This window comes from Phalangium opilio, unplaced genomic scaffold (assembly GCF_054372755.1).
Source record: "Phalangium opilio isolate 3A_F unplaced genomic scaffold, DU_Popi_V2 ptg000089l_1, whole genome shotgun sequence".
Taxonomy (NCBI): Eukaryota; Metazoa; Arthropoda; class Arachnida; order Opiliones; family Phalangiidae; genus Phalangium; species Phalangium opilio.
In genome coordinates, this window is record NW_028324194.1 from 987,096 (window position 1) to 1,000,501 (window position 13,406).

A 13,406-nucleotide genomic window follows, 5' to 3' on the forward strand; every position below is an offset into this window, starting at 1 on the left:
GACTTCACCCCAACAGCGCCGGTTAGCCCCTTTAACTGTTTCAGAACATAGTCTCTAGGCAATTTCTTTTGTCACAGAAATATAAATTTCATACCATTCTACATTTTACCCCTTTATGTCATTGGAGAAATCACTTAAACTTTTGAAGTTCGTCCAAGGATTATTTAAAAATTAGACATTTAAATAATCCTTGGTTGGTCATTGTTTTCGGAGCAGTGTTTAAACAGAGTTGTAAATTTCAACATAATAATAATAATAACGGCTTTTTATTTGGATAAATCTGATTTACAAAGGTGTCCATAAAATTAAATTAGAGTGATAACAAATTCGAAATGAAAATAAAATAAAAATAGATTTAGGTCTTTAAAGATTTACCCAACTAGTTTTTAAATTCGGTTATTGAGTCCATGTCTTTTAAATATTGGGTCAACTTATTCCATAAAGCTATATAACGAAATTTTGCACTTTTTCCCGTAATAACAAGAAAACTGTTAATATGTTTAGGTAGGACACAGCCCACTCGATCACGCAAGTTGCACTCGCTATAGAAGCCCGTTCAAAGAATTCAAAACCCATGCATTTTCAAGAATCGAGGGGATGTAGTGGAAAAGCTAGTAAAAACATGAACGAGTCTAGATTTTTGAGACAAAGCACTGAAATGTTAGGGGGAATTGTCGAGTTGATGAACAAACTTTTATAGGAAAGTGAAAAATGTAAGCTCTAGCTTCCTGATTTTTTTACTATTTGTAAATTAAAGTACACTAAAAATTTAGAAAATATTTTGAAAGGCTTAGGACTAATAGTTATTTTTCTAAAAATTATCAAACTTTCAGTTTGTGGTTTTTTCAACTCTGGATGACTTCTAGCCATTTTAAAACGCGCTGGGCAAATTTTTCAAATAAATAATTTTTCCCCCAATACTTGTAGTACTTGGTTTTCACATATTTGCGAAGTTGTTTTAACGACTAGTAAATTGTAATAATAAATCAAATATAAGATATTAAATACAGTATTTTGATGAAGAACGTTATCAGAAGGGAATTCCCTTCAGGCGTTATTAGCTGGATTGGTTGGACCTAGTCTTTAATTTTTAACTGAAAAACTATTAGCGCTTGAAACTTCAAGATTTGTAGGACTTTAGAAAACGTTACTACGCACCTTTTCTTAAATTTTCACGACATTTGATCCACAAAAAGCGAAATTACACCCATTTTACTTCAAAAAACGGCATTTTTCCCATAGACATAATGCTAATTCTTAGACTCGTTTACCAAGGAGTACTAATCGGTCATATTCTTGACTTTTGGCTGTTTGAAGGGGCTTCTATAGCGAGTGCAACTTGCGTGATCGAGTGGGTTGTGGGTAGGAGGACAAGTTTATTATTACAAATCTGGCTGATGGCTAAGTTGTCTTTTAGCCGCCCTAAGGAGAGTTATGGTTAAGCCTCGGTCATATTGTATGCTTCCACTTTCACTTATATATTTCTTCTCTTTCTATTAGACTTCGTTTTCGGTCTCCTTCATTGTAATCCCTCCTTAATTGTAATCCGCGTATTTATAAATTTCAAACAATGTTACCTTTAACTTGTCAACATTTAACATTATTAATTTATCTATTGCACTTGCACTATTATCGATAAAAACATCATACCCCGTTGAAGCGGCCATTTTGAAAACACTGCAGCGCCAGCGCAAAGAAGATACACGCGTATATTTTCTTTGGCCAGCGCCCCTATATTCAGTGGCGATAGCCAACTAGTTCAGTTCAGTTCAGTTTTTCCCTCGCGTAAAACCTCTGACAAGATTGGGCCGGATTCACGTGGACACGTGGTTCACCCATCAAATTAACTTTTAAGCCTATTTTTGTGCTGTACGTTTTGTCAAGGGGTTTGCGTTGTAAAAAGGCAATCTCATAGTAAGTTTAAATAATCTTCTTTAAACTTTAGAAACGTATTTAGGCTTCTATTATCCATTTTGGTACATAAATAGTACTAATTACTTTGACTCAAGTGTTATTCTTTCATTTGAGTTATTCATTCGAGTGTTTATCATTGCACTCGAGTGTATTGTATTTATCAGGTTTATTATGTATATGTAATACATTGTATTACGATATTAAAACCTAGTTTTTTTTATGTTTTGTAGTACAACATCTAAATCTGAGTGTACTTTGGATTCACAGTTCTGGGTGTGTAGCAAATACCCATTTATTTTGAATTTTTTGCAGGTACAAAACTGTTCTGTGTGAACCACTTAATTGGATATCTTTGTGATTCCAAAGTGTTCTGTGTGAACCACATAATTGGATATCTTTGTGATTCCTAAGTGTTCTCTGTGAACCACTTAATTGGATATCTTTGTGATTCCAAAGTGTTCTGTGTGAACCACTTAATTCGATATCGTTGAAATTCCAAAAGTGTTCTGTGTTCACGACTATATTGGATATCTTTACGATTAAAAACTCTTCTGTGTGAACAATCTAATTGGATTCAATATTTAAAATGGTTTCTCGACAAAGAGTTAAGAAACAAAAAAGACGTCAACACTTTTTGAAATTGCAAGTTGCTTTGAAAAAAAAGCAAGCTAAACAACTTGTGAATATGAAATACTACTTGAAAAGCAAGGAGTATCATCAGAAAAGAAATTTAAAAAACAATCCGACGCGCAAATCTACGATTGAGAGAGCAAAGAAAAATAAGAGAGCTATGCCACCAGGTGGCGCCACTAATGTTCTGGCAAAAAATAAAAAGCCCAGTAAGAAAGCTTTTCCGGTGGGTAAAAAGGGTTTCCTGAAAAAAACCCTCAATAAAGGAATTTTTAAAACAAGAAACAAGAAAATCATAGCTGAAAGTTTCAAACGATTTTTAGTGACAAGGCTCACTGAAAGATTGTCTGCGACAAAATCTTTGGACAGCTTGACTAAAGAGGGGAATTCGAAGTTAATCTCTCGCAATCTAAAATGCCAGTTGTTAGCGGGTAGAATTTTGCATTTGAAAAGGCAATTATACTCGGCATACAATTACCATCTTACAGGGATGATTAGTGAATTTAAAGATATTGCCAAGAAAGTCAAAGAAATTGGGTCTGTTAATCAGGACAATTTAACGGATGTAGTGGGTGGTAAAAGACTTCACAGTAGTCTCAAAGAGGCCTATTTCCACGAAACCACCTATTTTCCAATTGGAAATAATGGCAATATATTGAAAAATGAGCACGAGTTACGCTACGCCAAAGTTATCCAATTGGATGCTGATGGTCATGTACGTAAAGTGCTGAGAGACGGCGTTATTAATGGCAATAAAGAATTGTTCGTTGACGATACGGGCAATTTCGTTGACATTAAAAATAACAACAAACCTGATGATGTTGAGAGAGTTTTTCAAGTAAATAATTCGGGAGTGGTTACGAATCTCTTCAACATTGTTGAAACTGAGGAGAAGAATCCGAAAAGAAATTTCGTGATCAATGAAAGTGGTTTTATTGAAACTAAACCCAAAACCGTTTATTGGGAGTGCAGTGATATTTGTAATGTTCGAGTTCGAGCCATTGCGAAAGTGCTAACTTTCATAAACATGGTTGCGAATGCAAATGAAAAATCACTGACTAAAATTTTTGATTCAGATTTGGACGTTTGCGATTTAAGAAATAAATATTGGTCAAAATCCAACGTGTCTACTCTATCACCAGATGATGCTGAGATCGTGGTGAGAATGATACGATTCCTGGGGCACACGGCTTATTGCGCTGATAGTGAAGACTGTCAAAGCCATTTACGTCCTTTTGCTGAACTGGCTCCTCATTATTCGGGAATTAGAACAATTTTGAATAATATTTATCGAGTGAAGGCGTTGCTTAATGCGTTAACAAAGATTTCGAATGAAATTGAAAGTGGTGATTACGATTCTCTCAACAACATCATGGGGGAATTGAGAAAAGTCCTTGCCGCGCGAGGAAAAAATTTAAATAACGAGCAAAACAATGCGTCCACAGGAAGCGAAAACGCTCCAAGACCGAGTCTCGATGAAAGTGAAATCTTGTGCCTTTACGAAAGTCAATTCGTTCGAGCGGCGTTAAATAATAAAGAATTTCATGACACTCCCTGTGACTGCTGCCTAAGATTGTACAAAAAAACTGATTTGAGAGCAATAGAAAAAATGGTAGACAGTGCTGTTTTCGATAACGAGGCCTATCTGATATTAAGAGCTGGATGGATAATGAACAATTCAGAAACTAGAGAGGCAGACAAGCTTCTATGTCGTTACTGCTCTACGGATTTACGAAAGGGAAAAGTTCCCATCAGATGCTTCCTGAACAACTTGTTGGTTGACAGTCCTCCGCCAGATGTCACTGATTTAAACATGTTTGAGAAAGTTTTTATTCAGCTTGTGAAGCCCTTCCACACTGTGGTGCGGTTAGGTACTAAAACCAATTCCAACATGCAGTTCGGTACGGTTAAAGCTTTAAAGGGAAGAGTAATTTATCTTCCAATACCCGTGGAGAGTAATTTGAAGATGATTCCCAAGACATTGCCCAAAAATCACGAATTGCATATCCTAGTGAATGGCGTTCCCACTGCGGACAAAAAGGTTTGGCAACAGGTTGTTTGCCTCGAAAAAGTGTTGAAAGCGTTCACTGTGCTGAAAAAAATTAATCCTTTGTATAAGGACATTGATATTTCGGCAATGAGCGAGGAATATATTTGTGGAACGCAAGATATTGATGGAAATGAAAATTCATTGACTCCCCATGAATTACTGAGCGTAACAGATCCACTTGCGTTGCTTAACGATGGATCTGATGCGGTGACACGCGCTTCCGCTGCGGTTCCAACAGAAGGACCACCGGATAGTCCTCACGACGGTGAAGGTGACCAAAACGCTTCTAACATGCAGGAGCAGGATGAAAATCAGTCTAGCCTTGCACCAGGCAACGTCTACAAAATTTTAACACAGCCCGAGGCTTTGTTGCGAAAACTTTCTGAGGGAGAAGCCAATGATCTGTACGATCACTACTCAATTCATCCGGTGAACGTCCAACCACCGAAAGATTTATTGGCCGCTTACCAAATGAAGCGCGTCGAAGCCGCGCCGATTAATACTTGGGACAAAAACTTGGAGTACTTGAGCTTCGTTCATTTGTTCCCCAAGGGTCGCTACGGCAAGCACGATGATAGACCATTTGGGAAATTAACTGAAACAGAGTATCGTTTATCTCGTCTTTTGAACAAAAGTCCAATTTTTAGACGAGATTACGCCTATATGTTTCATTCTTATCAAGAATGCGAAATGAAGGCTATCTCTAGCAGTTTGAACTACGTTCTTCGTGTTAAAAAACCCATAACAATTGGGGTTGAAAACTTGCTCAGTCTCGTTGAATCTGGCGATAAAGAACTTGAGAGTAATTTAGCCACTTTCTTGGGTCATATTCGAGGTACTAAGGACTACTGGTATAAAGTCCTTAGATCCGTTTTAGCGATGATTCGGGAATTTGGTCCTCCAACCTGGCTCTTGACTTTTAATCCAGCCGAATACGATGACTTGGAACTTCACGATCACTTGAGAAAAGTGAATTGCGACGTTCCAGGAGTAGAGTCGATGACGGTGGCTGAATTGTTGAATTTCGACCCGCTTAGCGTCAATTTGCACTTTCACAACAAAGTTCGTACGCTGCTAAACAACTTTGTTTTGTGTAAGCAAAATCCAGTTCTTGGCATGATAGAACATCATTTTTGGCGGGTTGAATACCAATCTCGTGGTTTACCTCACTACCACATGCTATTGTGGGCCAAGGATGCTCCAAAGATCGGAACTTCTTCGCCCGAGGCTATTTTGGATTACGTGCAAAAACACGTCACGTGTTCGATGCCAAGCGCATCGGTAAGTCCGGAACTGCACCGGCTGGTAAAAAAATTCCAAACACACAAATGCACCTCCAGTTGTTATAAGAAGGTGAAAAATTCTAAAAAAGGATTGAAAGTGTGTCGTTACGGTTTCCCTCGAAACGTAACAAACGTTGCCACTATGAATTCCGTTAGATCAGTTACTCGTCACCGTAAAATGAAAAAGGTGCAGAAACGACTGTACGACTTGCCGAGAAAACAGCACGAAGCTTTAATCAATGATTATAACCCCGCGCTACTTTTGGCTTCCAAAGCCAACATGGATTTGCAATTTGTCGCTGACAAATCGGAAATAGTGGCAAACTATGTCACGGCGTACGTGACAAAGGGAGACCGGGCTGACATGGACCAAACTTTTGCCGAGTTAGGGCACGAAAGTTTGTCCAAAAGATTATTTGCCTATAGATTGAAATCACTGACTTCTAAGTCAGTAGGCATATACGAAGCTATGGATCTTATGTTGGGCCAAGACCTTTACAATAAATCCGACAGCACTAAATTTATAAACACAAACTTGAAAGAAAACCGATCGAGAGTTTTGAAAGGATACAAGGAACTCGCACGTTTGAGGGAAACTGACCCCGAAAGCAAGGACACTTGCCAAAAAGGGTTCGTCGACGACAAGTATCCGAATCGTCCCGACAGCTTGGAAAATCTTAGTTTGCGGGAATTTGGTCAGTTTTACGATTATGTGAAGCACTCTGAAGGTGTCGAGACATGAGAGAATATCACGAGAAACTCTCGGTTTCCAAAGAAGTTGAAAAGAAACGGAAGGCTTCTAAAAAGGAGCAAGAGCCAGAAACCATAGTCTCTGAGATTGAAAGTGACGACGATGAAAATGCGCTGCAAGGGAAAGAAATTGTTATTGAAATTGAGAATGCCATGGCTGATGTGGAAGCTGCCATGGAAATGAATTTCGAGACTGTTGTTGACAATGTGGCGTTACTAAACTCGGATCAAAGGAGAATTTATGATCACATCATGGATCACTTCTCCCAAGAGGGAGAAAAATCTGGAAACAAGTGCCTTTTCGTGTCGGGACCTGGTGGCACTGGCAAATCGTTTCTTATAGACACTCTCGCCAACGCCGTAAGGCGACGCTTTCAAAATCCTGCTAGCGTGGCAATTGCCGCGCCAACGGGTTTGGCAGCATTGAATGTTAATGGCGTAACATTACACAGATTACTAATGTTGCCAGTAGATCATGGGCGTATCGCCGAATACCATTCCCTGAGTTCTGACAATATGAGCATTATGAAAGAAACTTTGGGAAATTTAAAACTGTTAATTATTGATGAAATTTCTATGGTCTCGTCGGTGTTACTGACTCACGTTCACTTGAGACTGAACGAATTTTGGGAAATGAACCAACCATTTGGTGGAGTTGTATTTATCCTTGTTTTGGGAGACTTTTTCCAATTGCCTCCGGTTCAAGGTAATCCCGCGTTTATCAAAATCACTTCCGAAGAAGCCAGACTCAGATTCAATTGCATCGGAGGAAGTGATCTTTGGAAGTTTTTTAAATACGATGAACTAACGCAAAATGTTAGACAAGTCAACGACCAAAGTTACGGCGACATTCTAAGCAGAGTTAGAATTGGAAATATTTCCGAAGCTGATGTTGCAACCTTACAATCTAGATTGGTTGAGGGAGGAAACAACATCGAGGTAGCTATGGAGCTTTTCATTAAGCTGTCCAATGAAGGGTTTCAACCAATTTGTTTGATGCCCAAATTAGCCATGTGCGAAAAATTCAACTTTGAAATGCTGCGAAAAAGCGGCGAGAAAGTTGAAAGCATTCCTTGTCAGGATAGACTCGCAGACTGTGACAAAAAAATGAATAAAAACATTCTCGGGAGGTTGCAAAGGCTTGAAAACGAACCGTCCAAAACGGGCGGTTTGGAGAGCAAGTTACTTCTTTGCGTTGGCTGCCGAATAATGGTCAGAAGGAACATCAGTTTTGAAAAAGGCGTTGTAAATGGTACGATGGGTTTCGTAACTGGATTCAAGAAGGATGAACAAGGAAACGTTACTGGTATTTTTCTCAGAGTAGATCGCGAACCGAATAACGACGACGATATCTCCGATTTTTTTAGTTGAGAAAATTAGCGTTAAATTTTTGCTCATGGCAAAAATTTACATTAAGCGCTCCCAGTTTCCCGTCATCCTGGCGTACGCTATTACGATACACAAAAGCCAAGGCATGAGTTTAAAATGCGCCATTATGGATTTAGGTCCGAATTTATTCGGAACCGGCATGGCGTACGTCGCTTTATCAAGAGTGACGTCTTTAGCCGGACTCCATCTATTACAGTTCGATCCGACTAAAATTAAGGCGGATGGACGAGCCATTATGGAATATAACAGGCTTCGCAAAAAATATAGGCCAGATCTGCCTCTATTGAAAATAACGGAGTCAAAACAAAGCCGAGGTACAAAAAGAAGTGCACCTACTCTATCTAAAAGCCTTTTAGAAGGCGAGGAAGAGAGATGTGACGATACGGCGCAGGAAATGCCAAAGAAGAAAAGGAAGGACCAACAGAGTTTGGATAGTTTTCCCGTGAAAGGTTTAAATAACGATGATCAAGTAACATGCTATTCAAATAGCGTTTTACAACTACTGTTATTAGTGCCCGAATTAAGAGAATTGGTCAAATCTTACAACGGATCATTCGTAGAAAAACCAGTTTTACGCTGCCTCCATAACGCAATAAACGACATCGAGAGTTCTCAAGGTAGTTTTAGCCGTAAAGGCTTGGAACTGAGAATAGCTGTTGGTAATCACTTTTCGCTAAATGAACAACAAGACGCCAGTGAATTTTTGATGGTTCTCTTGACGACACTAAGCCAAGAAATGGAAGCCGATTACTCTAAGGCTCTAAAAGATCTTTTTGGTCAAAGTCTCGAAACGTTACCAAATGCCCCAAATGTCAAGTTGAACAAAATTCGGAAAACATTGTGCAAAGCAACATTTTCAATCTTCCACTAGAAAACCGAGATAAAATTGATTGGAAATCTTTAGAAAAAAGGATGAGATTAACAGAAATGCGATGCGTATTTTGTGATAATCCTACATTACAAGAGCGTGATGTATTGATATCCAGCGGAAAGTACGTATTTCTGTGTCTTCTACGTGGCGATTACAAAGATGGTCGACCAATTAAGATTGCGACCAAAATATCAAGTTTCGAAAATCAAAAAGTCACAATGAACAAGATGCTTTTTAAAACTAAAGGGGTGATTATTCATAAAGGTGAATCGTTAGCCGAGGGACATTATGTGAACTTTGTGAGAAAAGACAACGGCTGGTACGAGGTCAGCGATACTATGATTAGAAAAAGAGAGAGATTCGTCAGTAACTTGACTGACGTCACTGTTCTGCTTTTGGAAAGAGTATAGACATTTTAAAGGGAATGTTAAGCGCCCAGATTCCTAAAAAAATGAACCCGTAGTAAACCCTAAAATTAATGTTACGTATCAGATGGTTTCACGTCCTGCCAGAGATGTACCAATAGTACCATATTACCTTAAGAGTAATTCATGAATCATGACTAGGTAAAATTATCAGCCCTCGGGAAAGTTTAAGGTTTACGTTGGTTCAAGGTTCATTTCGGAGTTGTCTTGCCAATAGCTGTGAAAAGGGAGCGGAGGGAGGGTTGTTGGGCCAGTGTTATAGAGAAGAAAAAGCTATATTGAATAAAAAATGTAACTTTTTTTAAGAAAGATTATCGTTCGCCTCGAAATTAAAACGTAATTTTTTTTAAGTTTTGTAGTACATCATCTAAATCTGAGTGTACTTTGGATTCACAGTTCTGGGTGTGAAGCGTGTACCCATTTATTTTGAATCTTTTGCAGGTACAAAGTGTTCTTTATGAACCACTCTATTGGATATCTTTGTGATTCCAAAGTGTTCTGTGAGAATCAGTCTATTGGATATCTTTGTGATTCCAAGGTGTTCTGTGTGAATCACTCTATTGGATATCTTTGTGATTCCAAGGTGTTCTGTGTGAATCACTCTATTGAATATCTTTCTGATTCCAAAGTGTTCTGTGTGAACCACTCTATTGGATATCTTTGTGATTCCAAAGTGTTCTGTGTGAACCGTTATATTGGATATCTTTGTGATTCCAAAGTGTTCTGTGTGAACCGTTATATTGGATAACTTTACGATACATCCTGCCAGAGATGTACGAATAGTTTCGTATTACCTTAGAGTAATTCATGACTAGGTAAAATGATCGGCCCTCGAGAAAGTTTAAGGTTTACGTTGGTTCAAGGTTCATTTCGGAGTTGTCTTGGCAATAGCTGTTAAAAGGGAGCGGAGGGAGGGTTGTAGGGCCTAGCTATTGCTACGAGAGAAAAAAAAACACGAATCTTGCTTTAATTATCGAATTTCCAAGAGGTAAAAAAAACTAAAAGCGTAACCCCTGTTAGTAAAGCGTTGCAATGAAATTTAATTTCTTAATAAGCTCGTAAAAAGGCTACTTAAAACTGAACAGACTTGTTGAACTGAAATTTAGACACTAGTATCCAAATTTTAAACCAATATCAATTCCAATTAATTTTTTCAAAGGTTCACTAAATATCAGTTTCACAACTTCATTACCAACGCTCTACATATTTTAACGTTAAGACACTCATTAAAATTTATACATTACTCATTTTAAAAAGTTAAAAAAATCTAAACTAATTTTAAGTAAGTACAACTAGAACACCCAAATAGCTTAAATTTTATATTTAAATAATATCTTTTATTATAACCTTTTCTTTGTATAATTTTGTATAATATACCAGTAATAGTATTTTGGCTAAGAAATATATGAACTAATTTAATTGTCTGATTAACTAACACTACACTTTGTGTAGAAATTGATTTTAAAAAGTAATAGAACTTTTCACTATTGTCGTCACTAAAATAATATAGACATTGCCCCCATAAATAAAAAATAGCTAAAATATTTTTTTAAATCAAAATATTCCAGGAAGTTTTGCATATTCTCTTAGTGTTCCTAAACAGCTAGGGTAATCTATCTGCGTGACAGGTGACGTTTACTATAAATCAACAGGGGTAGAATTTGCAAACATTTTCTGGAAAATTTAAAAAAAAATAATTTTAAGTTTAATAACCATTTCATTGTCTTTTTGGTAACCCATGCACGCAGTGTTCTTTAAGTTTAAGCTAATAGTTGCGTAACAAAATTTTAAAAACATAGCCTAAAATTTTATATTTAAATGCACATATAATTGCCAGTAAATGGTAAAGTTTTACTTCAACCCGCCCCCCCCCCCCACCATTTACACAACTAATATAACCAAGTACAACATTCTTTCGACAAATCAGTAATTTCCTATCGTATCAACATGCGCCAACAGAAAGATGTTTCATCATAGCCAACACGAGTAATATAAAATACTTAAAATGTACAGTTAAAAATACGATGACCAATAGAACTTCCCGAACTATCATTTTGGGAAAAAAAACCCAACAAGACCTACGACAGACACGACATATCAAGAAATATCCATATTCAATTTCTCTACTGATATTCAGACGCTTTGGATTGGCCCGTTCAAAGAGTGAAAGTGACTTTGGGTTAAGCACTACAAAGATGTACAAAGAAACAACCTTTGTGTTGGCTTCAACTATACCAATTCCAAAAAATATATATCCCAATGCTTCAACTTCGCTACATAACTCCTTTACGACTTGGCAATTGGTCCACAAACAAAATAGAAGCTCGTAAAAGGATTCGCAAAATAACTTCTTCAAACAAAGGTTGCCTAATAATGGCTGTATATGTACTGTCGGAAGTTTAGCTCACTTCTGTAAGCCTAGCTTCTGGGCGACAAAGTTTTGAGGGAATAAGGGACTTGTCAGAATGCCTACCCTTCAGGAACTGACTACCCCGTGTCCGAGGGTGGTGAAACACCCCAAATCCCCCCTCCTTCACCACCCGATTAAACCTCAATTACTTCACTCGTTAATCTTTCATCACCGTGGACTATCAATTCAATTTGCATTGAAACTTCATAATTAAAACCATCGTAATTCAATTTGCATTGAAGCTTCGTAATTAAACCATCGCAATGAACGTTTGACAAACAAAAGAAGCTCGATGAAATCGGTAATTAAAGATGTCAATTAATGACACTCACTCATTAACCATTAACCACTAACGCTATCATGCAATAATAATGAATACGAAAAATGTTTGTGAAATGATATAGAATTATCACTAACAATTAAAGGGCATCTGAACAACTCATATTTTACATCAACATATCAGTACGCTTTTAAAAAGCATCTTTAAAAATGTTAAAGGTGATTTAACAAAGACACCCCTCCCCGCCCCCTTTATAGGAGACAAAAAAATTACTGTTTTTTCTGGCAACTGGGCTATTATAAATTCCCAATTTGAGAGTCCTAGGTTTAAATGTATATAAACACTTTTTAAAAATGGAATTTTTCACTTGAGAGATTATCAAAATTATTATAGGCATTCAACATTAATGTTGGACTTTTAAGTCCATCCTTCACGTATGATTGTCTTTGAAAATTTCATTAATCTCTTCAATGATTCCATAGTGAAACTTACATTTGCCACTGAATTGAAAATTTTACGAGAACAAATCACTAATTATTTTAAAAACCATTCTGGAGACAAAAATTAAATTTTCCTTCGGAAGCTACGAATAAAAGCTTGTAAAATACGCAACTATTAGCTTAAACATGGAAAACAAAAAATATTCCTAGAAAAAAAATTTAATAATAAAATTTATAATAAGAAATCAACCATGGGAATTTAAGCCCAAATTAAATGCTGTAAAAAAATGCAGCAATATCAAACCAAAAGTGTACCAAAATAAATCTATTGTGCATTAACAGATCATCATCATACGTGTTTAAAGCTTTTAAAATACTCAAAAAACTAAATATTCATAATGTTATTTAATTCTTTAATGATTCACGTGGAATTATTAAACAAAAGTTTATTTCTAAATTCCAGATAATGTTATAATTATCATTAAAGAACTCTTTTCTTGAATAAAATTTTTAACCATAATTTTTAAAGTTATTAAATTACTGTACTCAAGACCTAAATATCTGACAGCACGTAATTTCACGATTCATTTCATAAGTATAAATAAATAGTTATTTCCAATGCTTAATGCTAAAGCTAAACAGTTCCATTGCCTGCCCAAAACACGGTGCCTAATATTCTACCCTACAATTTTTCAATACCAAAGTCAGAAACCAACTAGAAGTCAACACGAGGGCGGACCTTAAAGTAGCTTATGCCAGCTTTTTCAAAAATACACACAAAAAAGAAAATCTCTAACAGTACCAAAGGAGCGATGTTGCACTAAATTTGCGCCTGTTATTGCTTTCAAATTATTATCAATTTGCCTCATTTAGAACGATATTACTAAATTAGATGTTTTTTCCACCAAAATATTGCTACCTTTCCCAAATTATTGGTAGTTGGTTTACCACAATTTGCCTATTT

The 13,406-nt window shown here is 36.8% G+C and overlaps 1 long non-coding RNA gene across 1 annotated transcript in view; it reads right to left on the minus strand.

The window, feature by feature from the left end:
* The window catches only part of LOC149646229 (uncharacterized), a 300,812-nt gene that overhangs the window by 179,471 nt on the left and 107,935 nt on the right, over window positions 1–13,406 (minus strand). The window lies entirely within an intron of this gene.